Source organism: Calidris pugnax, unplaced genomic scaffold (genome assembly GCF_001431845.1).
Source record: "Calidris pugnax isolate Ruff unplaced genomic scaffold, ASM143184v1 scaffold283, whole genome shotgun sequence".
NCBI lineage: Eukaryota > Metazoa > Chordata > Aves > Charadriiformes > Scolopacidae > Calidris > Calidris pugnax.
The window spans coordinates 237-23,325 of NW_015091024.1; the positions used below are offsets into that span (position 1 = coordinate 237).

Consider the following 23,089-nt stretch of genomic DNA (forward strand, 5'->3'; position numbering starts at 1 on the left):
TTTTGACTTGCAAAACTCTGACTGTCCTTTCTTTCTTCAATTAATTCTGGATAACATGCTATCAAGGGTATCAAACACTTTTGTTCACAGAACCAGGACGCACTAAGAGAACATTCCAGTGTATGTAGTTCCTGCTTCAGCAATTACCACGTAATAAATACATTCAGAAAGCAGTTATGTGTCTCATTACAAATCATTCTGACACCAGCTTGCCACACTCTCATTTCTGCACATGCTTTTCCCTTTATTCCTTGCAATTTTGCCCACATTATACACTGGTCCGGAAATTTAATATTTACTTCTGTTTTCCTTCTGTAATAAGATGCATAAGAACAGTCTGAGTAGATTTGCTTTACTTGTTAGGGTTCTACACCTCCAGTGAAAGCCGACTGGTGAACGAAAGACAAAGTGGCCAAAAGAATGGAACCCGAGAATATGAGAAAAAGGGGGGAAAAAAACCCAAAACAGAAATCAACAAATAAATCGACATCTCATGTATCATCTGTGACTTAATTATGCAAATTCCAATACTGCCAAGAAATAAGCACAACAGGACAAAGGTGCACAACGGTATCACAGGCAGACACAGCTCATTTAGAAAGCACAGGCTGCAACACGCACTGCCTGGTGTCACAAGGAAGGCAGGCTTGTTTGTAGCATGAAAACACAACAGAATTATCATCTAGGCAGGACACAACAGTAATTACAGCTTTAAATAGCTTTTTAAAAGCAATATAAAAGGCTCAGGCCAATGACCTGAGTCTGAGAGCACAACAGGGACAGCTCTGCCCCACCACAGGCTGCAGAAGTTATCAAGGGACCCAATAGTTCACGTCTCATTTTAACCAAGAAGGAACTCATAGAACTCTAAAAGTTATTTAAAAGAAAAGAAAAAGTTACTGGAATCAACAGAGGTTTGCCAAAATATAAAGGGGGAATTAAGAGCAACAGAATAAAAACAGAACTGGAGAGCCAGGAGGTGCCTTCATGTATTTATTTCTTGCATTTTAAAAGCAGAGTAAGTTGTATCCAAAAACCCACTCCAACATACTATTTGGAAACACTTGCAGTGGAGATCTCACAGTTGTGATCATTTATTTCCGTGCCTAACACTGCCTACTCTTAGAACCTTTTTCTTGCCCCTATGCTGTAAGGGAACACTTACTCCTCCCCCCACTCCTTGTTCTCTTGCCAAAACAACAGGACCCTTATCTACCTTCTTACCTTTTATCCTCTCATCAGCATACACACCCCATTCTTACAGATTTTCCAGATTCCTCATGTTTTTCTGCTGACATTGGTTGTGGCACCAGCTTGACTATTGACTCGTGTTAGTTTTTATTCACTGTATCTCCAAGAGATTTTATGGGAAACCGATGCCCAGCAGCCATTCATCAAGCCCACTGATGGTGTGAGCCCAGGTTCAGTGCACTGCACACACCTCTCTATAATTGCATCCCATTATTTGCAGGCTACTCTTACCTACTGAAAATCCTCCTGAAGCCTAAGCCACGCTTTCAAAACACTTCCAATCTCTTCCTTCCTCTATGCTGGATGTTCAAAAATATAAGAGGCATATTCCACTAGGAAAGATTTTAATTAAAAAGCTGAATAGGACTGAACCAAAAAAAACAACAACAAAAAAAGAACTATTTACCCTACCTGTGCTGTACATCAGCTGTGAACTGATTACCTTGTCTGAATATTTTCAAGAAGTCACAGGCTGTGAAAAAAGCTGACACTAGTTTCACATGGCCTGGTATTTTTTCACTCTGTGCTTCCTTGCCATCAGTTAAGATCCACCCTGTCCTCCTCATTATCTCATCCCCTTGTAAGTCTTTGGGAGGGGAAACATTTTTTAACCTCAGTTACAAAGTTTCAGTGGTTAAAAACCTTGACTCTGTAGACTTTGGAAAACTCTGGGCATATTGGAAACAAGCTGGGGAAAAAAGTGGGGAGGAAGGACGGGGGAGGAAGGTGGTGGTGGTGGGGGGAATATTCAATCCAAGCAGGGGCTGCCACCAAACAAGGTCATCTATTCTTCCTTCCTCTATGCATTGTCCATTCCTGCTCCCTTCCTGTCTTGGACCTAGTGATCATGCAGCTGTGGGATGAATTCATCAGTTTATCAATGTGATAGGAAAATAATCTGCCAAAAAAACTACCAGAAGATGAAACCAAATTGGTCAGTCTTGTTGTACCAACAATCAACTGGAGAAGGGGTGTGGAAATCTGTGGCAGGGCAGGAGGCAGCAGGCTGGCTCCTTCATCTGCCCACCCACAGCACAAGCACAAACCCAAAAGTCTAAGGTATAAAATAAATTCCAAGTAGTATGGGATATAAAATGCAAAATGGCAGTATCCTAAGTACTGCAGAAGGAGCGACAAAGGAAAGTACTCATCACCAGTTAGTGGGGAATATAAATAATCCTGTACACGAGTCCAACATGGTCACACCTTTTTATTCTTCACAAATATTAGACATGACCAGGCATTTAGACCAGCTAACCAGGATTTAGGAGCTCAACTCCCGAAAGTGGGGGGAAAAACACAGCTAGGGAATATTATTTAAAATTATTCAAATCAGCAAGTCCAGCTAAAAGTCCATTATCTTAGGAACTAGCAGAAGCAAATCCTAAACTAACAGAGGACTGGGGATGTTCCTAAGGACTAGAAAAGGACAAATCTAGGACTACCTTAAAAATAGGAGGAAAATTAGAGATCAGTGAGCTAACCTTTGCTACCAAGAACAATACCAGAACATATTATTAATCAATTTACAGGCACCTAGGGGATAATAAACGGACAGCAAACAGCCAGCATGAATTTGTCAAGTACAAATCATGTCAAACCAACCTAATTTCCATCTCTGAAAGAGTAGCTAGATTAGTGCATAAATTTTCAATGTCTTCACTAAGGCATCCACCAGTGACGTACATTTTCTTTGGAAAAAGCGAACTAAGTTTCACAATTAGGTAAAAAGGCGTAAGAGCAGCTTTTAAAAATGTTCTTTTTCAACCTGGAGGACATTTCAAGTACACTTCTGAAGAGACACGTCCTGTGTTCTTTAATATCTTCACTAATGATTTAGAAGATGAATTATAGAATAGACTTACAAAAATATGCAGAAGATGATGACAAAAAAGGTAAAAATAACTCTGTAGAAGAAGATCCAAATTTGAAGCTATTTTGGGAAATTGGAAGAAAAGTCCAAAACTCTTATCCAAATAAGCCAATAATCCACAGCAGACAAGCTACATCAGAAGCAAAAACACCCATTGGGAACCCATGGCAAGAGGTCAATGCCACACACAGAGACTCAGGAGTGTCTACAAGGAGGAAATTCATACAACTGCTGCAGTAAGAAGCATCCCACCCTGTACATGTATCAGCAGGAGCATTGTGTGCTGGAAGAAGAATCATAGAATTGTCCAGGATGGAAGGGACCTTTCAGATCATCAACCTCACTCGGATAAAAACCATCACTAAACCATGTCTCTAAGCACTATGGCAACCCATCAACCCTACCAGGGATGGTGCCTCAACCCCTTCCCTGGGCAGCCCATCCCAAGGATTCAGAACCCTTTCCGTGTCAAAATGATTTCTACTCTCCAACCTGAACCTCCCCTGGTGCAACTTGAGGCCATTTCCTCTTGTCCCATCGCCTGGGACTTGGGAGAAGAGACCGACCCCCCCTGGCTACACCCTCCTTTCAGGGAGTTGGAGAGAGCCAGAAGGTCTCCCCTCAGCCTCCTTTTCTCCAGGCTCAACACCCCCAGCTCCCTCAGCCTCTCCTCAGGAGACTTCTTCTCCAGACCCCTCACCAGCTCCATTGCCCTTCTCTGCACCCGCTCCAGCACCTCAATGGCTTTTTTGTGGGAAGGGGCCCAAAACTGGACCCAGCCCTCGAGGTGGGGCCTCACCAGTGCCCAGCACAGGGGGACCATCACCTCCCCAGTCCTCCTCCCCACGCTGTTCCTGACACAGGCCAGGATGCTGGTGGCCTTCTTGGCCACCTGGGCACACTGCTGGCTCCTGTTCAGCCCACAGGCCACCAACACCCCCAGGTCCTTTTCTGCCAGGCAGCTCCAGCCACTCTGCCCCCAGCCTGGAGCGCTGCAGGGGGCCCGTTGGTGGGACCCAAGGGCAGGACCCGGCACTTGGCCTTCTTGAACCTCATCCCATTGGCCTCGGCCCATCCATCCAGCCTGTCCAGATCCCTCTGCAAAGCCTCTCTGCCCTCCAGCAGGTCGACACTCCCACCCAACGTGGTGTTGCCTGTGAACTGACTGAGGGTGCACTCGATCCCCTCGGCCAGATCATTGATAAAGATGTTCAAGAGAACGGGTCCCAGTCCCCAGCCCTGGGGACACCACTCGTGACCGGCCGCCAACTGGATTTGACTCCATTCCCCACCACTCTCTGGGCCCGGCCTCCAGCCAGTTTTTAACCCAGCGCAGAGTCCTCCCATCCAAGCCATGGGCAGCCAGAATTGCCATTTCCATTTTTTACAGGAGGAAGGGTTTTCCACAACCCTTCATCTACACTACGCATCCAGATCACGTCACTGCATTATAAGAGATGACATGGATTAATTGGAAAAGTTCAGAGGAAAACAAGAATAAAAATTAGAGCATACTAAGAAGAGCTAAAAAAAAAGTGAGTTTGTCCTTAAAAAGCAAAGAGAACCTCACAGCAATTGTGGCACTTAAGTCTCCAGCCACAGGAGGGTTGTTACAAAATCACGCCGTTCCTGACTCTTTGGGGAAAAACCAGGCAGGAACAGGCTCCATTTTGAGCAGAGATTATTGAGGTCAGGGATCAGGAAAAACTTTCTGTGCACAAAGCCAGCGCAGCCCCACTACAAGGCACCCAGGGAGTTTGCAAATCTCTTCCATAAGAGCAAATTTAGGCAAACATCTGTCAGTGCACTTGTTCCTGCCTCCAGACAGGGAGACAAACAATGATGAACTCCCAGAGAGACCTCCAATCTCCAGCTAAGCTAACTCCTCGGGACAGAAGAGCACAGGGTTTCAAGAACGAGAATACATCAGGTTCCTATTTTCAGGTGACTCACTTGGTTTTACAGGATAAACCAGTTAAGTCCCAGTTTACAAAGCACAGCTATTTGTGAGCTGATATACAGGGCAAACACAAGGATACAGGATCAGCTTCCCAGCACTGGAAATGCCTGCCTTGACTCAAACTCCCACTCCTACTTCAGCTTCTCAGTTAAAATAATACAAACAGGCATGCCAATATAAAGGTACAGGAGAGACAAAAAAGTAACAGAAGTAGCTACAATGCCTTTTTGTAAATTACAATAATACAAACACACATGCCAATATAAAGGTACACAAGAGACACAAAGTAACAGAAGTAGCTACAATGCCTTTTTCCTTTTAATTTTCTAACTATGTTGGAGAGGATCTTTAGTAACTGTTATCAGTTATAATATGTTCAAGATTTCATGTCATTTTTACCCGTTGTATAACTCCCTCAGCTCGGTGGTGCTCATACAGGTGACTTTTCTTCCCTTTTTCTCCAAAAAAGAAGGCAGGCAACCATCAAAGAAATTCTCATGGTGGCCTGTATTTTGAGATATCATTAGTAAAAAACCAAAGATTGATAAAATACCACATTTTGAAGACTGACACCATGTTGAGGAGTTCTCCTGTCAAAAAAAAAAAAGAATCTTCTTACCCAGCTCTTTCCTCACCCTCAACAAGCCTGGCAAGGTGTGACTTCTCAGGCACCTGACCACTACTATGATCATCAGATAAGGACACAGATGCTGTGTAATTTGATTTAGATCAGAACACAAGCTTTCAAATCTATAGTTTTTATTTGTGGATGTTTATTGAGGAACTTCTTTCCTCTCTAAATACAGGACACTATTGACTTGGTTATACGCAAACGGAGTCTGACAGAGGAACTCCTTCTGTAGGCTATTTTCATAGCTCCCACATTGGTCTTCACTTTTTGAACACTGAAGAGCTGCGAGATTAACTCCTTTAGTGGTCATCTGAAATATCAAGGTAAATATTAAATATAAAATAAAAATTTATTAAAAAAATCAAGAGTCTGGGTTTCATCATTTGTAGTTATTTTTGACTTTGCTTTCCTTTGTTTAGCATTTCATGTTTAATCTTTCAATGTAAAAGATGCTTCTTAAAGACATCTTAGAGAAACTGATTATTTTTTTCTTTTAAATACTTGCTGACTGGAAGCAGTTGCACTATTGGGTGGAATGCTCAGTTTACTCAGATTATTACTACTAATGGCAGTAATGGAAATTGTCGTCATCTTGCCATCCTTAATTCAGCTCTAATGCACTGCTTGCTCAGATGGATGGACCTACGTCAACATTTTTATGAAAAGGTAAGGAACTCTTCAATTGTGTACCATAACTCCAGGAAGAAATTGTCTTCAGAACCTAAGCACTGACTTTTTTTACCAATTCTGGTTTCCAGCTCAGCGGTTAGCCCAATTAATCTATACAAAATCTCCCTTAAAATAGGAGAAAACCCCCAAGAACGCCTCCACCACCCAAGAGGTTTCCTTAAAAGCCTATGACAACTCCAGAGTGTTATTAATTTTAACCTTGATTATTCATTGGTGATAACAGTCCTCGTCTTCAGGCCCATTTGCTGCATGAAGCAAGAAGAAACCAAGGTAGACCCATCTGCATTGAACACCAGACACCATTCAGTGAGGTTCATGAATGAATCTGTGCAATGCTGGGGTGGCTTAGCTCAAGCAAGGCCCATATTCAAATGTTAAAGGTGTTTCCTTCCTACCTAGCATTTCCCAAACTGCTCCATCATGGACACTCACCAGGAGGTATCCAGAAATGTATGCGCTTCACCCAACAGTTTAATCACCATAAACAGTGCTTTTCAACACCAGCCTTACTGAGCAAAGGAGAAACAAACGCAGTAAGTCTACAAAAGTGAAGAAAAAACATTTCAGTCACCCAAAATGATGCTGGGCCAGATAAATGTAACACTCAAATGAAAAAAAAAATATATCTGATTCTAAACTGTTGTCAGGAATAATACAGTTATGTCAACATACACAAAGACTATCTTTTTTTTTTCCTCATAATAAAAAAACTTTGGACTTTTTACTGAAAAATGAAATTCACATCAAAAGCTGCTCCAAACAGTTTCTTTCAACACTGATCACAAGTTTTCTAATATCAGGATTTCTCAGGGTAAGCCTACATTTCACACAGCAGAAAGAAGAAAGATATCAAATTCTCCAGTTGCTCAGAGTCACAGAATGCTATGGGGTTGGAAGGGCCCTCTGGAGATCATCTAGTCCAACCCCCTGCCCAAGCAGGTCCACCCAGAGCAGGTCCCACAGGAACGTGTCCAGGTGGGTTTGAATGTCTCCAGAGAAGGAGACTCCACCACCTCCCTGGGCAGCCTCTGCCAGGGCTCTGCCACCCTCACAGTGAAGAAGTTCCTCCTCATGTTTAGATGGAACTTCTCATGTTCCAGTTTGTGCCCGTTTCCTCTTGTCCTGTCCCTGGGCACCACAGAAAAAAGACTGGCCCCATCCTCCTGACACCCACCTTTAACCATGCCCGCTGCCATGTTCTTCTGTTGTGGTTCTGGTTTCTGGATGAGTTTAGGAAAGCACAACTCCCAGGACTGAGCCGTGATCCTCCATCAGGGACACCATTAGCAGCCCGTAACGCTTCTCCTGTGGTGGTCCTTGGCTCGACGTGTCCCTCCTGGCTCCCCATGGCTGGGCACAGGGTGGGCACACACCACCCAGGCTTGCCCAGCACCCGGCAGCTACAGGGCTAATGGAAATTCCCTCCAGCACCACCAGAGCAGGTGGGTACAGCTCCAGTAACAACTTCAGGCTACTCCAGAACTAGGCTACCCCTATGAAGAGACTCCCCTACATAAACATAGTGACACGTAATGTGATTTCAAGAGAAGAAGAACGAAAATACCGTTTTAAAGATAAAGAAATAACAAGTTAATGTATTCCATTTAATTTAGCATGCTAATTATCAAATTACAAGCAGATGCAAATTTAGGGACTATATTTAAAAAAGATTAACTACTTGTTCCGATGCGGCGATAATACAGTGATTTTCATCTACCCGTTCATTAGTTGTCATGGTTTTAATTTGTTTGCTGTTGTGTTTAATTTGTTAGCTCTGCTAGTGGTTGCTTCATTTTATCTCTGCTTCAAACAGGTGACCTTTTAACTTTTGAGGATGATGACTGCAATGCAAAACAAAGCCTCAGCTTTTATTGCCACTTGAGAATATCTGAAACTACATTTTTAGTTTAAATTATTGAAAAATTTCGGGCTGGAGTTCTGAAGTGTAAGAAGGTACAGGCTCCAGAGCACGTCAGGATTCCTTTTAAATTAGCCCAATATCATAACTGGTAGAAAGCCACACCACTGCCTAGGATATTGTTTATATTAAGAAGTTTAAGGTAAGAGCTGAACTTCAAGATTCAAGAGCTTGACTCTTCTGACAACTTTTTTAAGTGTTCATCCTCTCTTGCAAAGACAAAGCGACTTCAAGATTTAAGAGCTTTTCTGACAACTTTTTCAAGTGTTCATCCTCTCTTGCAAAGACAAAGCCATCTTTTGAAACGGGGAACTAGAGAGAGCTTTCTTTTCAATAAACCCCCCCAATATACAGCCATATAAACACAAAAGCCCAGAACACCTATTAGTAAAATTATTTCCCAACACATACGTGTAGCTACACTTTGAATTGACCTGAGGATCATCCAAGCAGGTGGGAGGACGATTCTCCTTACCCCACCTACCTGGAGGACAGTATCTCCAAGGAGGAAACCTGGGGAGGGGGTGGCTAAAATCTCAGACCCACACACAGAGATCCTGTCCTCCTTGCTGAATTTGGGTTCCCACCATCCACCACACGTCAGTTCAGTGATCTGTTTTTTCAGGCTTTCACTCCTAACTGCGTAATTTTTCAATACACATCGACACACCTCCAGGGCAGGGGGTGGGGATAAACACAAGCTCCAAAAAATACAATATAAAACTGTTATTAGAGAAATGCACTCCAGACAGAATGATACAAATACAAGTTAGCCTTGCTGGAGTGAGTCTTTTCCCTTTTTCTGTTTAGGGAAAAGAAAACATCATTTTGTTTCTCCCTGCCATTGACTCCTGCCCAGCTCTGGGAGCTGCATCACATCAATAAAGCATCAGTTAGCCAATACCATAGGAAGCTAAAGTTAAAGAAATGTTAGCTCCAAAAACCCAAACTGTGATCGCAGCTTCACTTCAAAGAAGATCTGAACTCTCAAATTCACATATTAATGACTTCATCTAGCCCCTGAGTATAACTCCAGGTGCCAATTCAAATGTGGGCAGAGGAGAATATTCACTCATTTGTACAGAGAAAGGGCAAGAGAGCAACCCAGAAGATGCCCTGAGGAGAGGAAAATAAAAGGCATCTTACAGTTTTGCACCAAAGAGTAAAAAAACATACTGAGCTTCAGTAGTGTAATTAACTCCTAACATCCACCTCCCGATGCAGACCATGGAACAAGGAGACAATGTTTGCAACCTCACACCCATCAAATCCATTGGCAGGATTTTGGAAACCAAACGAGACACGGGTATATGCATGAAACTCTTCAAAACCAGATTTTCTAAAAGCAGTACAATCACAGAATCAGCAAGGGAAAGCTCAACACATAACAATGAGTTTGAAAACATCAGCAGAAAGTTAAGTTTTTACCAGCATCAAACCTTTGTCTCTTTTGTATAATGCCTCTCTTCAGATGCTGGGCAAGTCACAAGAAAAAAAAAGATTGCATTATGGCTTACTTTTCCAGATAAAAATTCAAGTCCCATATGTAAAAAAAAAAAAAAAAAAAATTAAAAAACCCCCACGCCATCCACTTTGAGCAAGTGACAGAGGCAAAATAGGTGATGATTTAGAGTAGCAAGAGAAATGAGAACACTGCTTAGAAATCAGCTGAATACTGATAAAACACCTTAGAGCCCATCACAACTCCAGAATGTACAAGGGTTGAAAAATACCCAGCAAGTTTTATCAGCAGTAAAATCAAATGTATTTGTGTAAAGCTGGCAACACAAATAGAGATTCCGTGCAGCAGAAGTGTAAAAGCAAAAGAGTTGCTGAAGGGCAGGGTTTCTTCATCAGGCATTAGCTCCACACCAAATGGTGGCAAGGTGTGTAACGAATGTCCAGCAGATACAACAGAATCAAATCATTTTCCAAAAGGAAAAAATTATAATGTCTATGAAAAATATACTGACTCGGTATCTTGATGGCATTCCATCATAAAGAAGACTACCAAATGTTTTGGGAGAGATCTGGCTGAGAACAAAGAAGAAACTGGAAAGACAAATACACTCTTCTCAGTCCCGATTCCCCAGAGATGACTGAACAGAGAATAAGCACTGAGAACAAAGAAGAAACAAGAAAGACAAATACACTCTTCTCAGTTCTAATTCCCCAGAGATGACTGAACAGAGAATAAGGAATAAGCAGAACACAGAGAATAAAGAAAGAAGCACCAATACGGGAACTACATTTTTGAATGTGATCCTCACAGAAGACTGCATTATTCTGCAAGCAGTGTGCTTACCTGAGTATCATAAGGGGAAAAAAAGCTGCAGAAGGCTGGTTTTTAAAGCTACTTTAAAACTTTTTAAGGTTTTTAAAGCTTCTGCTAAACAAAGGCAGAAGGGTATAATCACACCACTCCCATCACACGCTGAAACACCCTGTAGTCCTATGACCACAGAGCAGGACTTCTGACAGGGCCAGGATTTTTATCCACCCTGCAGAGGCCACGTCACACGTACAGGATATCTGTTGCATTTGAACTCAGTGCTTATTACAAATGCTCCATCCCCTCGACCAAGAATGACCCCAATGTCCTCTAGCTTCAACCTCCTCTTACTTCTCCCCGTTTTCTACAGAGACCATTGCCATATCCTATCCAATCTTCAAGATCATAGAATCGTAGAATGGTTTGGGTTGGAAGAGACCTCAAAGATCATCGAGTTCCAACCCCCCTGCCCTGGGCAGGGACACCTCCCACCAGACCAGGTTGCTCCAAGCCCCATCCAGCCTGGCCTTGAACCCCTCCAGGGATGGGGCAGCCACAGCTTCTCTGGGCAACCTGTTCCAGTGTCTCACCACCCTCATAGTAAAAAATTTCTTCCTGAGATCTAATCTGAATCTTTTTTCTTCCAATTTAAAACCGTTTCCCCTTGTCCTATTATTACACCTCCTCCTCATTCACCTCCTTACTTCTAACACCATTTTTTAGTCACAAAAGAAAGTCATCTGTGATGGCCAAGTTCTGCTGTAAACACAGTTCTGAAATATGTAACAAGACAATCATATTACTACCAGCTTCCCCATCACAACTTAAGATTCTTAGCTCAGACTGAAAGTTTTTTGTGGATGGAACTGCACCGGTATCTGCTTAGTTCCACTTCTTGTACACTCCAAGCTACTGTATTTGTAACATGGATAGCTTTCACAAACTGTAAATCCCAAGGGGAAAGGTATAGCTAATGTGCAGAACATACATACCCATAGCCAGAACACTGAGTATCAGCATTAGTTATCAATCCAAAGACATTTACGGGGCTTCTTTGGCATCTTCTTTTCCAGCAGGGTGCCACTAGTGGCAGCGGACAGATGCGTGGCTGCTGCACAACCTTCCTCCAAGAGTTATCTGCCTCACTGTCACTCCATAAATTAATGTTTTTATGAATATGCATGGAGTCATGCTGTTCTACTGCCAAAGAACCTCAGGATATTAAAGGAACGGCATAAATCAACGACTGTAGAAGAACAGCGAGACCAGCCCCCCGTTTGGTGAATCACCAAAGCGTAACTGAAAGACTTGAGAGGGAAGCAGCACCTTGGGTTTCATGGTCAGTCCCTGCCACCAAAGGGGTTTGCCAAACACAACACCCTCCTCCCCAGCACCACAGAGCTACCAGAGGTGGCTCTCACTCCAGGACTGGTCTCCCTTTAAGGCATCATTCTTCCCACTGGATATTCATAGAATCATAGAGTCATAGAGTTGTCCAGGCTGGAAGGGACCTCCAAAGGTCATCTAGTCCGACCCCCCGCAGTCAGCAGGGACACCCCCAACTAGACCAGGTTGCCCAGGGCCTCGTCGAGCCTCTCCTTGAATATCTCCAGGGATGGGGCCTCAACCAGCTCCCTGGGCAACCTGTCCCAGTGCTCCACCACCCTCACAGTAAAGAACCCTCTCCTCATCTCCACTCACTGTCACTCCATGAATTAATGTTTTTATGAATATGCATGGAGTCATGCTGTTCTACTGCCAAAGAACCTCAGGATATTAAAGGAACGGCATAAATCAACGACTGTAGAAGAACAGCGAGACCAGCCCCCCGTTTGGTGAATCACCAAAGCGTAACTGAAAGACCTGAGAGGGAAGCAGCACCTTGGGTTTCATGGTCAGTCCCTGCCACCAAAGGGGTTTGCCAAACACAACACCCTCCTCCCCAGCACCACAGAGCTACCAGAGGTGGCTCTCACTCCAGGACTGGTCTCCCTTTAAGGCATCATTCTTCCCACTGGATATTCCACAGCAGGTGCTCTCTTTGGGGTTAGACCACATCCCTTCCCACCCATGGCATTCCACGTCCACGGCAGGTGCTCTCTTTGGGGTTAGAGCACATCCCTTCCCACCCATGGCATTCCACGTCTCCAAGCACCATGAGCAAAGTGGTTTTAGTGGCTTTGAGAGCGTACAACGTGCAGCTTTTGCCTTTATAGAGCAAAGAAATATTTGTCTTGCTTGCCCAGCGAAAGCAGAAAGTCAGTAAATGGTTTTGGTCCCTTCCATCCCCTGATGTCCCACACACTGCTCTTGCAAAGCCTAACCCCCACCTGCCACGGGGACTCGCAGCAAAGACCTCAGCGCTTCCTACCCAATAACCCAACTCTTTACTAACTCTGGGGCTTCTTGAGAAAACACCATTTGAAATGCAAACATAGCAGTTCTTTTACTGAAACAGCCACAAAATCTATCAGACTGTAAGAGCCCTAACTCTCCTTCAGCTATATACATCTAGTTGAGCTACAAGTTAATTAATTAGCTGGTGATGGCTTAGCACATGTATGCCATTTTTCTCAACTCCTGGAAAGCACCCACCAGTTTTAATTTGCTCTCAAATCGCTGGCATGAGAAAGATGCTGTGTCATTTTACCTATAGAAAGCTCATAAAAAAAAAAAAAAAAAAAAAAATCATCTTTTTAACTCAAATGCATGAAGATTCAGCAGGAAGTCAGCAGGTTTTTTTTTTTCCCTTTTCTTGTTTACAGCAAAAAAGGTCCGATCACATCTTGCTTAGAGCTGCAGTTTTTACTCCTGCATAATGCTACGATCCTATAGAGGAGTTTGATAGTATATTATCTGTGTGTCTCATCTGCCACTATTCTCTCAGAGTTGCCTACGCAAGTTTGCAGAAAAAAAAAAAAATCCATATGAATGATGGGTATGGCATCAAAAGGGACTTTCTCATCTCTTCATTTATAACAGTTGTCGATTTGACAGTCAAAGTCATTAGGAAAAAAAGGTGTGTATTTTTCATTTTGCATCTTTTCTGGCTTGCCTTCTCCCAGGTCTCGTTACAGAGCCCAGAGTTAGAGGCTTCACTGCCATGGCCCCAGTTACACACTCACAAATTGATGGTGCTTGTGAACCCCCAGCAACACCCCCGCTCTGGACAGCGGGTCAACAGCTCCCCAAAACATCACCCCATTGCTCGACAGAACGGGCCCCTCATTGCCAACGCGTGATCTCTTTGTAAAGGCACTCTGCTCCACCATCAACAATGGGTGGCCAAAAGAAAGATGGACAGAGTTTGCTTTCTCTGAGCAGTATTTCAAACCATTTGACTACGACATCATAGAGAAGACTGTTACAGAAATGCAGAACTTCCCTGATGAACTCACCATCATGGCTTTGCCAGATTTTGTCATCGCTTCTCATTAAAAAATAATTTGATTTCATAGCTGTTGTATTGTCTCATAAAGTGCTAAAGGATGTAAGCACCTGGGGGAGAGCATGCCTTCTTCAGACAAAAATACAACAGCTGGAATTCAATTGTTTCATTTTCAACTCTTTTAGTAGGCTAAGTCTATTATCTGTCAAAAAGATACTACTGGAAACAGTACACTGTGACCACGAGAGACAGAAGGGACAGAGACATCCATCACACTCAGGAAAGTTGTCCTCTCTCCATAGAATCATAGAATGGTTTGGGTTGGAAGGGACCTTAAAGATCATCAAGTCCCAACCCCCCTGCCCTGGGCAGGGACACCTCCCACCAGACCAGGTTGCTCCAAGCCCCATCCAGCCTGGCCTTGAACCCCTCCAGGGATGCACAGCATGCCTTCTTCAGGCAACAATACAACAGCTGGAATTCAATTGTTTCATTTCCTTTGATTTCATAGCCATTGTATTGTCTCATAAAGTGCTAAAGGATGTAAGCACCTGGGGCACAGCATGCCTTCTTCAGGCAACAATACAACAGCTGGAATTCAATTGTTTCATTTTCAACTCTTTTAGTAGGCGAAGTCTATTATCAGTCAAAAAGATACTACGGGAAACAGTACACTGTGACCAGAAGAGACAGAAGGGACAGAGACATCCATCACACTCAGGTTGGCCAACACTGGGAACCTGGCAGGCAGCAGAGGTTCAACAGAGCTTGAAGTCTATTATCAGTCAAAAAGATACTACGGGAAACAGTACACTGTGACCAGAAGAGACAGAAGGGACAGAGACATCCATCACACTCAGGTTGGCCAACACTGGGAACCTGGCAGGCAGCAGAGGTTCAACAGAGCTTTCATGGGGCTACCAGGGAACCAGATGATGGGAGATGTCTCATCCTGTGGCTCTCCTTCCTGATCAAGAGTCCCTCCCCATCTCTCCTGGAGCCTCTTGAGGGACTGGAAGGGGCTCTAAGGTGTCCCCCAGCCAACATTGGGAGCCTGGCAGGCAGCAGAGGTTCAACAGAGCTTTCACAGGGCTACCAGGAAACCAGATGATGGGAAATGTCAGATGGGAGACAAGTTCATGCATCACACTGGCAAAAGGTTAGAGAAGCTCCTTAATTACAACCCAGGCAACAGACGCAACTTTTACCTTATTAAGTAGATTTGAATTCTATCCTGTAACTTTATCTAGATTAAGAGCATTTTACGTTAGCAATAAAAGAAGGATTCTGCAACAAACCAGGGATCTTGTAACGCGGGTGCAGGTATTCGTCTCTGAAAATGCTCCAAAGCTTTCACTGAGAGCTAGTGTCTAAGTTTAAATAGACAAGATATTCTGTCCCAGAAAATAAAATTTCAATTAATGTTCTTTAAGGTAATGTTTCACTAAGTACAGACTCTTTCAAAGCTCATTTCTAGCCTCATCTAGCATCAACATAACCTGCAATCACAGACTGGGAAATCTGTGTAGTCACATACAATGTGATACCTGCATTGCAGTGCCCTTTTTTCTTCTTTTTTCTATTTTTTTTTAATTACTATGCAATTTAAAATGCACAGGGTTTCAGTTTTCCAATAAAAGAGTTACTCTTTGGTGCAGGCCCCCTGAACAGTTTTAAATCCTATCATTTAAATCCCGTCTGGAGGTCAGACCTGACCAGAATGTAGTATCCAAATCAAAGCAAAATGAACGAAAACAGCAGGAAGTTTTGAATTATTTTGCAGCAGCAGGTTTCAATAGCATCATCGAAAACCAGCCGACTAAACACGACGGACCAGAGCAATGCAGCATTTCTGTGAAGCTGCAGAAGGAATCTTGTGGTCTTCTGATGTCTGAGAGGGAAGTCCAAACAGTGTACAAGCAGCTTTACAGTTTAAGCCATAATTAACGTTGATTTGCTGCAGGTTGAACTTCCGAGAGGGGGGAAAGCAAAAAATCCCAACCCCAAGCAGGCCATCTCTTCCCAAAATATTCTTTAACAGAGTGAAGAGGCAACTCTACCCGGTGGGGGCCAGCCTGGATGAGCTCCCAGGAGATCCCAGAGAGTCCTTCCAAGCAGCACGCTGGGGGGGCAGCATCCAGCCATGGCTCTGCCAAGGCAACAGTTGGGCTGCACTCAACTAAAAATGAAGCAGAGCCCAAGGAAACAACTGCTGCTTGGTAATTTTTAATGGCTTTCCAAAGTTGGGAGAAGATCCTTGCCCAGGCTGGAGGGCTGGGCAAGGAAGAACCTCATGAGGTTCAACAGGGAAAAGTGTAGGGTCCCACACCCGGGGAAGAAGAATGTCAGGCACCACTACAGGGTAGGGGGGGACCTGCTGGAGACAACTTCTGAAGAGAAAGATCTAGGGGTCCTGGTGGACAGTAAAATGACAATGAGTAAACAGTGTGCTCTTGTGGCCAGGAAGGCCAATGGGATCCTGGGCTGCAGAGGGAAGAGTGTGGCCAGCAGGTTGAGGGAGGTCATTCTCCCCCTCTGCTCTGCACTGGGGAGGCCACAACTGGAATCCTGCGTCCAGTTCTGGGCTCCCCAGTTCCAGAGGGACAGGGAACTGCTGGAGAGAGTCCAGCAAAGGGCAACAGAGATGATGGAGGGATTGGAGCATCTCCCTTATGAGGAAAGGCTGAGAGAGCTGGGACTCTTTAGCCTGGAGAAGAGAAGGCTGAGGGGAGACCTTATCAATGCCTATAAATCCCTAAAGGGTGGGTTGAAGGAGGAGGGAGCCAGACTCTTTTCAGTGGTTCCCAGTGAGAGGACGAGGGGCAACGGGCACAAGTTGGAACAGAAGAGGTTCCACTCAAATATGAGGAGAAACTTCTTCCCAGTGAGGGTGGCAGAGCCCTGGGACAGGCTGCCCAGGGAGGGTGTGGAGTCCCCTTCTTTGGAGATTTTCAAGCCCCACCTGGATGCTCCTGAGTAACATGCTCTGACAAGCTCTGGGCAATCCTGCTTCAGCAGGGGAGTTGGGCTAGATGATCTCTATGGTCCCTTCCAACTCTAAACATTCAGTGAAATTCAGTGACATCTCAGCCACTGTCACCCTTCCCTACACTGCCAGATCCCCATGGCGAGCTCCATCCCACTTATTTTTGCTTCTTCCAGTGGTTATCACCCTGCCTCCTACAAACAGCCAAAAGCTCTTTTTGTTAAACACACCTGTGGGCACTGAACACCAGATGTGGAATGGAAGAGGCAGTGGCCACTTTGCCTTCCCCTCAGACAAACTCTCCACTGCACTAAAATCCCACTTTCGTCTCAGTCACAGCAGAACTTGGCCCTACAATTATTTGCACAGTAGTTTTAGCTCCATCAAGAAGAATGACTGGAGTCAAAAGAACTCCTGGGTCCAGTTCTGGGCTCCCCAGTTCCAGAAGGACAGGGAACTGCTGGAGAGGGGACAGCAGAGGCTACAGAGATGATGAGGGGTCTAGAACATCTCTCTTACAAGGAGGAGCTGAGGGACTTGGGGCTTTTTAGTCTGGAGAAGAGAAGGCTGAGGGGGGATCTGATCAACACCTATAAAGACTCAAAGGGTGGGTGTCAAGAAGATGGGGCCAGGCTTTTTTCAGTGGTGCCCAGGGACAGGACAAGAGGGCACCAACTTGAACATAAGAAGTTCCATCTAAACATGAGGAGGAACTTCCTTCCTTTGAGGGTGGCAGAGCCCTGGCAGAGGCTGCCCAGAGAGGTGGCGGGGTCTCTGTCTCCTGTGCAACCTGCTTTGGCAGGGGGTTGGACTAGATGATCTCCAGAGGTCCCTTCCAACCCCTTAGCATTCTGTGATTCTGTGAAGGTGGAGGCCAGAGCCAGAAAGGGCAAGGAGCAACTGAAAACTGCACTCCACAACCACATGGCTAGTGCTAAATAACCTGGACATTTCCTCCCCAGGAATCCTAATATAAGGGAGCACAAATTCAGTGCTTAGATTGAGACAAATGAAGTTACTGGGTGACCTCAGCAGAGAGGCACCAGACAACTCCTATAAACTGTAAGACAAGAAACAGAACCGGGCAGGGAGGGAGCTCACAGAAACTAGGAATTTAGATAGAGAAATACAGGGTGGTCAGTCTGCAGTTCAACCTCTGTATTCCTTAGAAGAGCTTCTAAGACAAATTTCAAGCAAGAGGATACAAACAGGGTTTGTGCAAAACTCATCACCTTTGGAAACAGAAGAACTAAAAAGGCCAGGTATAACCAGGGGCAGATTTAAGGCTTTTTGGCCAGCAGCAAAGCAGACATCTTTGGAGAACAATAAAGAAACCTATTTCATCATTCAACCTTAATCCTAAAGTCCTTGCACCTGCATTCATCATCATTAACCTTCATCAGAAGGCACAGAGAACTTCACACTTCACGGGATGGTTCTGAAACTACTCACTTCCACTTGAAAACTCCTTTTGAGATTTCCTGCTTCCTTTCCCCAAAATTGCCATTTTGCTGGCAGTGACCTGCGTAAGAAGGGAAGCAACCCCTCTCTGAAAAATTTCTTTCCAAAGCAGTAGGCTACATGAAGATTTATATGATTTTGGAAAAACTCACATTAAATTTACTCTGAAGCAAATTTTAAGTAAATAAATCTCTTTCTGTAGATTACCATTGTGTGCTACTGGACACAGCTGCCTTTGTAGGTTTTTTGGCAGACTTCTCATGAAACAAATATAAAAATTTATTTGGCAGTTCCAAGCCTAAATAATAATAAGTTCTATTTTGGTTATGTGCTTCAAAGTGACATTCACACACTGTCCCCATCACAGGCATCTGGCATGCCAGCAAAAGCAGTCTGATGCCTGCTGGCAGCCAAAACACATTGCTCATGCCCACACTAACATTGTTTCTGGGACGTGGGGTTTTTGGTGGGGTTTGTTTTTGTTGTTTTGTTTTCTATAATAAGCAGGGGGATTCTCTCCCTATACACAAACTCAGCAGCAGAAAGCCACTCGTGCCATTCTGTATATTTTGCTGTAATCCTAGTTCACCCCATCAACCTAACACACACGTCTTTTCATGTGGGCATAACAGAGGTGAAGCTCACTCGTGTGAGCCACCAGTCAGGTTCTGATGGCACAAAAGCCCTACGGGGCAATACTGCTCCTGTAAAAATCAGTAGCAGGTCCCCTGAACGTGGGCTGAGAGCACAGATGTCAATTCATGCAGTTTATGCAGTTGCCTTCTGGGAAGCGCTTGGACTCTGCCTCCTGAAAGGCACAGTTTACATTTCAAAACAAGTATAGAAATAAAGATGAAAACCTGTTAATTAAAACAGAGTCACTTCAGAGCATATTAGAAAAAGTACGCAAAGAAAGTACTTATTTTCAACTCCTTACCACAGCTCAGTAAACATTTTGGGAGTCGAACATCCATATGCACCAAGCAGCTCCCAACTGCTGCAGAACAGTTACACCTTTCCTCAGTAAATATATAACTGGTGGCAGCTTTTAGATCAGCTTCTATCTGATAAATATGATATATAAATTTTAAAAGACAATGGCTCAGGGTTAAAATTCACCATTTAGCTCTGTGAAAGTTCACAGTGTTGTGTATACATCAAGTTGACAAGAGCCATACAACAAAGTGAAATCCAAACAATCCTACAATTGACCACCTTTGGAGTTTGGGGCCAATAACTCCTCTATTCATTTTCCATCTGTAGCTGGGATCACTGGGTCTTCCCTTCAACATGCTGGTAGTTTGTTTTTCATGCAAACAAGCAGAAACTCACCAACTCACCACAGCCACCCGATGACGCTACAGACACAAGCTTTGTTTCAAGGCATCTGCAAACATTTCAGTTCAAATATTGCATAAAATTAAGCACACTTTACCCCTATTATTAATTTGTTATTTAAATGAACTTGTACTTGCAGATGTTCCCTAGTGGGGTATTTGTACTGTCGACCTGAGTCTTCAGACTTGTTGGGCCCAAACGCAGCTGACCGTCCCGGCACATGCAGTACCACAGAGCTTGGAGGATCCCAGTGGAGCTTATTTCTGTAAAATTAAGCTGTCCCTGCATAAATGCTTCAGTGGGTCAGAGCCAAATTATTCAGCAGTATCAAGGAAGCACAGTTTCTGTGTAACGCTTTTCCATAAACAACTCTGAGTAGCTTTCAGAAGGTACCTCTACTTCACACGTATGGGTAGTCATTTCTCATTACACCCTCTCCCTGTGGAAATGCATTCAGAGAGTAAAAGCCTCCACAAAAATACCCCAAAATTCCAGAACTAGAGCAGGCTCCAGGGAAACCTTACAAGTGGCCTTCCAGTATCTGAAGGGGGCCTACAAGAAAGCTGGAGAGGGACTTTTTACAAGGGCATGTAGCAACAGGACAAGGGTTGAGGGTTTCAAACTGGAAGAGGGGAGATTTAGGTTAGTGAAATTTTCTTTCCTGAGATCTATGAGGCTGGTGAGACACTGGAACAGGTCACCCAGGGAAGTCCCATCCCTGGAGGGGTTCAAGGCCAGGCTGGATGGGGCTTTGAGCAACCTGGTCTGGTGGGAGGTGTCCCTGCCCAGGGCAGGGGGGTTGGAACTGGATGATGTTTAAGGTCCCTTCCAACCCAAACCATTCTATGACTGCATCTTGGAAAATCTGGATTACAGAAGTAATTAATGACGTCTTTTGGAAGCACAGAGTTCTTAGGGGAATCTCTTTGGTCTGTAAAATGCAATGAACCCAGTAAATATCATAACGTTTGCCTTTAAAAGCCCTTCACAGAAGGCTATGGGGTTGGGCTGGCAGATAGCTCTGGGCCCGACCCCCCAACGCGACCTCCAGAGGGCGCAAGAGAGAAGTGTCAGAAGTGGGATTCGAACCCACGCCTCCAGGGGAGACTGCGACCTGAACGCAGCGCCTTAGACCGCTCGGCCATCCTGACCCTCTGTAGGTCCACACCCGCCGCTAAACCGAGGGTTAACCCCTGCAGCCCCGCGTGTCCCTCTGCGACACCCTGGGACAGCACCCACAGGGCTGGGTGCGCGGGACACAGCCCGCACCACCCTCCCATCCAAAGGGTACCGCCGTTTCTCAGGTGTCGCGTTAGGATAAAACGGAAAATGTCCGGATTTTGCAGGCGAGTGGGGTGTCTCTGCCATACCCTCTGTGCAAACAGGGGACAGAAAGCTGGGGCAGATGCCAGCCCCGACCCCGCTGTGGTTGGGCATTAACCACAGCCCTGTTTAGGACTCGGGCTCGTGCAGCTATGAATTACTGTGCACAATTAGGAGTGACAGGCTCATTACATTCCCCATCCAGAGCTCCCATCTCCCGCGGTACCTGCACAGAGCTCCCAGCAAATACCTATTTCGGGGAGTTGTGGGGTTTTTTTAATAAGAAAATAATAGGGCAATAAATAATAATAAGGGTACCGCCGTTTCTCAGGTGTCGCGTTAGGATAAAACGGAAAATGTCCGGATTTTGCAGGCGAGTGGGGTGTCTCTGCCATACCCTCTGTGCAAACAGGGGACAGAAAGCTGGGGCAGATGCCAGCCCCGACCCCGCTGTGGTTGGGCATTAACCACAGCCCTGTTTAGGACTCGGGCTCGTGCAGCTATGAATTACTGTGCACAATTAGGAGTGACAGGCTCATTACATTCCCCATCCAGAGCTCCCATCTCCCGCGGTACCTGCACAGAGCTCCCAGCAAATACCTATTTCGGGGAGTTGTGGGGTTTTTTTAATAAGAAAATAATAGGGCAATAAATAATAATAATAATAATAAGGCATCCTGGCCTGTCTCAGGAACAGTGTGGGGAGGAGGACTCGGGAGGTGATGGTCCCCCTGTCCTGGGCACTGGGGAGGCCCCACCTCAAGGGCTGGGTCCAGTTTTGGGCCCCTTCCCACAAAAAAGACCTTGAGGGGCTGGAGCGGGTGCAGAGAAGGGCAACGGAACTGGGGAGGGGTCTGGAGAAGAAGTCTCCTGAGGAGAGGCTGAGGGAGCTGGGGGTGTTCAGCCTGGAGAAAAGGAGGCTGAGGGGAGACCTTCTGGCTCTCTCCAACTCCCTGAAAGGAGGGTGTAGCCAGGGGGGGGCGGTCTCTTCTCCCAAGTCACAGGCAACAGGACTAGAGGAAATGGCCTCAAGTTATGTCAGGGAAGGTTCAGGCTGGATATTAGGAAAAATTTTTTCACTGAAAGGGTTCTCAGACACTGGAATGGGCTGCCCAGGGAGGTGGTTGAGGCCCCATCCCTGGAGGTGTTCAAAAGACGGGTTGATGTAGTGCTGGGAGGTATGGTTTAGTGATGGTGTTGCATTTTGTTTGTTGTGTGGGTGTTTATTTTTGTCAACATTAGGTTGATGGTTGGACAAGATGATCTTTAAGGTCCCTTCCAACCTAGAAGATTCTGTGAAGAACAGCCTCCTGCATCCTTCACGTTTCCAGGGCAGGAGTGGCACATCATCTCCTCAGCACACTAGCATCCACTGGTGCTGCCGAGTAGGGGCCTACAAGGACACACCAAAAGCCTGGCTTTTTGGGAAACTACCACCAGTGGGAGAAAACAGCCATATCCTAAAGTACCCGTGGCACCAAAAAGCCCAGCTTCTGTCAAAATAACACCTGCTTGTAAGGTCCCTGGGGTTTGCACATGGAGCCAGCCACCCTGACTTCAACAGGATGACATTCCTAGATGTTTAATGAAGTAGATCACACCTGGGCCCATATATATGCACACACACATACATATATATATATATATACAGACTGTTAATGTGATGTATGAGCATATAAATGGCTTCACCCCTCCAGTGAGTGTCACCAGAGTTGCTTCGACAATAACCACCTCCCTGTCATATCGTCGATGCAACCCAACACAGTTCATTAACAGCTCCTCAGGAAAGGGTATTTTAATCTTTTTAAATTAAGGATATTTTAATCCTTTTAAATTAACAAGAAAGGGTATTTTAATCTCATTATCTCCTCATTAACTGATGGTAACAGAAGCACTAAGTCAAACTAACACAGCACTATATCCTACAGCTGTCCAGCACAAATTCAGGAATTGCTGAGGAAAATTAAAGTTTTGAGACTAAAAAAATCCAAACCCAAA

At 44.9% G+C, this 23,089-nt stretch overlaps 1 non-coding gene across 1 annotated transcript; it reads right to left on the bottom strand.

The window, feature by feature from the left end:
- Positions 1–20,836: 20,836 nt before the first annotated feature.
- On the bottom strand, positions 20,837–20,919 carry TRNAL-CAG. The gene has a single exon. It is a non-coding gene; the product is annotated as a tRNA-Leu (tRNA).
- Between the last annotated feature and the right edge of the window lie 2,170 nt (positions 20,920–23,089).